Source organism: Phoenix dactylifera, chromosome 9, assembly GCF_009389715.1.
Source record: "Phoenix dactylifera cultivar Barhee BC4 chromosome 9, palm_55x_up_171113_PBpolish2nd_filt_p, whole genome shotgun sequence".
In the NCBI taxonomy this organism is placed as follows: domain Eukaryota; kingdom Viridiplantae; phylum Streptophyta; class Magnoliopsida; order Arecales; family Arecaceae; genus Phoenix; species Phoenix dactylifera.
Genome location: NC_052400.1, coordinates 3,459,100 through 3,463,845, shown reverse-complemented (window position 1 = coordinate 3,463,845; position 4,746 = coordinate 3,459,100).

Genomic DNA, 4,746 nt, shown 5'->3' with positions numbered 1-4,746 from the left:
ATTTCTGGAAATGAAATGGAGGACTCGGCTTGGGGATGATCCGGTTACTGGGATGCTTTTGCTACTGGGACGGTTCTGCTGGACCACGTGGATGGCCGTTGGGGTGTTGAACGTTGCAAATAAGCTTGGAAACGGATGTGGTCACGAACGTTGCTGATAGAAGCCACGCGCGGAGATAGGGAGCGTGGAACGCAGAGGCAACTCGGGCTGATGGTGGCGTTGGGCTCAAACTTAGCATTTTGAGTCTCTTGGATTACTTGCACTCAAACATAAATAAAATATTAATTAATTAATTTTATTAATAAAGATTAGCTATAATATTAATTAAAATGGTATGAAGATTGTACTTTTGTGCTCTCATCACATCCCTCAACAAGCTTATTGCTAGTCTCTAGCAATTTAGTGTGAAAATGATAAAATGAGGGTGCAAAAGTATTGTTTATTTTTATTAATATGCATGAATTAAAATAAATACTCATTTTCGTAGAGCATTACGATTGCACTTAGCACGTGCAATAAGCCGTTAAACTCCAGGTTACCCTAGTGGATGAGTGTTGTCTCGTGAGGATTTGCAGTGATGTTACCCATAAACATCGTTTTTAAGTTAAAAGATACTTTAAAATATAGCAACTCTTAAGGCAAATGTAAATGTGACGTCTCAGAATACCTATACCTCCACCACAATTGGGTACCGCTTGAGTGCTAGGTGCACTACTCAAATTCACAAGTGATAACTACCATTTGTTAGCTCCCGACCCACTAAATTTTTTGAATATCACATGTTATTTGTCCGGAATGGTTTCGCATATAAAAATGAAGCTATCAATCCCAACTAGACATCCCAGGTACACAGAGTTCTAAAATAATGGAGTCAAACCAGTCATCCACGTCACTTGGTTTTAATTTAACTAACCCACTCATGTCAATTTTAATTTTTTATTTATTTATTTATTTATTTATTTATTTATTATTGTTTTATTTTTTTTTATAATAACTACAACAGTCCAACTCCATTAGGCTGTAGTAAGATCCATGTAACGAGCTTTGGGTCAATAACTCTTGATCCAGTTGGCTCAAGGCATTAGGTGAAACACCCCTCGGACTTAATTACTCGAACCAGACTACGCCACGAGGCCAGACTAATCACTTATTTCAGTCATTTTCACCTTTTTACACGAACACTCGCTGCTTTGTAGGCAAGAGGCCCGGTTACTCAGTGACGACAAACTGTATTATTTCTCTCTCCTTTTTATATATATATATATAACATGATTGTATTGTGACTATAGGTCAACCAAGGTCAGAACATAAGGCACCCAGGTGATCTAGCCGGGAATTTCAAACTCTATCTTTATGTGAAAACCAAATCATGAACTTTAGGACAAGGACACTCGTACTTCTTTAGCGAATAAGGTCAACAAACAAATAGGTAACACAAGTGAATTCCTGAGGCTTCCCTATTGTCATTGAATACTTGTATAGGGATCTAATAATAGGTCTCTAATAAGTCATAATGTGCTCCTTGCCTTAATAGCTGTACATGTTTATTTGTTTAGAAAAATTAAAGTGGTAATTAAATGCAACAAAATATATGTTTGTTATTATTACTATTATTATTATTATTATTATTATTATTATTATTTTATTTTTTTTGAAAGATATGACAATTGGTATATAGAAAAAAATACAGTAATCTCTCCCCCCAACTTAAATTCAACATTGTCCCCAATGTTTCAACATGAATGCATGAAATATGATTGTATGAAGGATAATAAGGCTGAAGGTTAGAATTTACCTGATAGAATGACCGCACACTATTATTGCTCACCAATTGTCATATCAACAGAAAATGAAAGAGATATAAATTATGATACAAACAGAGGATCTCTAGCAGATATAGAGATCAATCCTGATAAACAGGATCTCCCAGATTGGTCAATTCAACCTCTGGGGTAAAGTTGTCCAAAAATAACTTCAAACGTTGGCCATTTACTTTAAAAATATTATCGGTGTTTGGATTCTCTATCTCAACGGTTCCATACGAGTAAACAGTTTTAACTATAAATGAGCCGGTCCACCTAGATCTCAATTTTTCTGGAAATAAATGAAGTCTTGAATTATACAATAGAACTTTCTGGGAAGGCTCAAATGTTTTCCTTATAATATTTCTATCATAAAAGACTTTCATTTTGTTTTTATAAATTCGAGCATTCTCATATGCTTCATTCCTGATTTCCTCTAGTTCATTAAGTTGAAGTTTGCATAGTGAACTAGCCTTATCCATATCAAAATTAAATCTCTTAATAGCCCAGTAGGCTTTATGCTCCAATTCCACAGGCAAGTGACACGGTTCGTCAAAAATAAGATGATACTGAGACATACCAATCGGGCTTTTAAAAGCAGTACGATAAGCCCAAAGTGCATCAGTTAAATATAAAGACCAATCTTTGCAATTTGGGTTAACCATTTTTTTCAGAATATTCTTAATTGATCGATTGGATACTTCAACTTGTCCACTTATTTGTGGATGATAAGGGGTGGCGACTTTATGGGTGATCCCATATTTTTGCATTAAAGTCTCAAAAGGCTTATTACAGAAGTGTGAACCCCCATCACTGATGATGGCTCGAGGCGTTCCAAATCTGGAAAGAATGTTTACTTTTAAAAATTTTAAAAACAGTTTTATGGTCATTATGCTTGCAAGGAATTGCCTCTATCCATTTGGAGTCATAATCTACAACTACTAAGATGTACAAATTTCCAAATGAAGAGGAAAATGGACCCATAAAATCTATTCCCCAACAAACGAATATTTCGATAATTAAAATTGGGTTGAGGGGCATCATATTCCTACGAGTTATCCCACCTAACTTTTGACAACGCTCGCAAGCTTTGCAAAAGTTATGGAAATCTTTGAACAAGATGGGCCAATAGAAACCGCACTGTAAAATTTTTGCAGCCATTTTCTTAGCAGAGAAATGACCACCGCAAGCTTCAGAATGACAAAAGGAAATGACACTAATAAATTCGTCATTAGGTACACATCTCCTAATAATTTGGTCTGGGCAGTATTTGAAAAGATAAGGATCATCCCAGAAGAAATTTTTTATTTCGGTCAGAAATATTCTTTTGTCTTGTTTATTCTAATGAATCGGGAGTTCACCCGTGATAAGAAAATTTGCAATGTCTGCAAACCAGGGTGACGACTGGATCTCAAAGAGTTGCTCATCAGGGAAGTGTCTCCTATGGATGAATTGTCTATGGAATCTGGAAGAGTGAGATGGGACAAGTGATCAGCTACTACGTTCTCTACCCCTTTTTTATCTCTTATTTCTAGAAAAAACTCTTGGAGCAGAAGGATCCACCTAAGCAAACGCGCCTTAGCATCCTTTTTTGAAAGAAGGTACTTAAGGGCAGCGTGGTCAGTATAGATAATGATTTTGGATCCAATCAAGTAAGACCTAAATTTGTCTAGTGCAAATACCACAGCGAGTAGTTCCTTTTTCGTAATGGTGTAATTCATTTGTGCACTATTTAAAGTCTTACTTGTATAGTAGATAACATAAGGTTTTCTTTCCTTTCTTTGCCCTAAAACTAGCCCAACTGCATATTCACTAGCATCACACATAATTTCAAAAGGAAGCGACCAGTCGGATGGTTGCATGATGGGAGCAGAGGTCAGCAAGTTTTTAAGTTTATCAAAAACTTTTTGACATTCTTCAGACCACGCAAGTTGGGTTTCCTTTTGAAGGAGATTACATAAGGGTTTAGATATTAGGCTAAAATCTTTAATGAATCTCCTATAAAATCCTGCATGACCCAAAAATGAGCGTATATCTTTGATAGTTTTTGGGTTGGGTAAGTTAGCAATTAAGTCAATTTTAGCCTTGTCTACTTCAATTCCTTCAGATGAAATGACGTGCCCGAGAACAATTCCCCTAGTTACCATGAAATGGCACTTTTTCCAGCTTAAGATTAGATTCTTCTCCTCACACCGAATTAAGACTAGCCTTAAATGGTCTACACAGTTTTCAAAAGAGGAGCCGAAAATCGAAAAATCATCCATAAAGACTTCCAAAAAGTGCTCAACCATGTCAAAGAAAATACTGAGCATGCATCTTTGGAAGGTTGCAGGAGCATCACATAACCCAAATGGCATTCTCTTGTAAGCAAAAGTGCCAAAAGGACATGTAAAAGTGGTCTTTTCCTGATCTTCAAGATCAATTGCAATTTGGTTGTAACCGGAATAGCCATCTAGGAAGCAATAAAATTTATGACCTGCCAACCTTTCTAAGATTTGATCAATAAAAGGTAGAGGAAAGTGATCCTTCCTAGTGACAGAATTAAGTTTTCTATAGTCAATGCATACACGCCAACTAGTGGGGACCCTAGTTGGAACTAATTCATTGTTGGCATTTTTGACTACAGTAACACCAGATTTTTTCGAGACCACCTGGGTTGGACTTACCCATTTACTATCTGAAATAGGGTAGATCATACCCGCATCCAGAAGTTTCAGAACTTCTGCCCTAACCACATCCTTCATGTTTGGGTTCAATCGACGTTGAGGTTGACAAGAAGGTTTAGCATCAGTTTCTAGGTGGATTCTATGAGTGCAAATTGAGAGACTAATTCCCTTGATATCAGCAATTGTCCACCCTATTGCTCCCTTATGTTCCTTGAGAATTTCTAACAATTTTAATTCTTGACTTTGTTCGAGTTGGGATGATATGATCACAGGAAAAG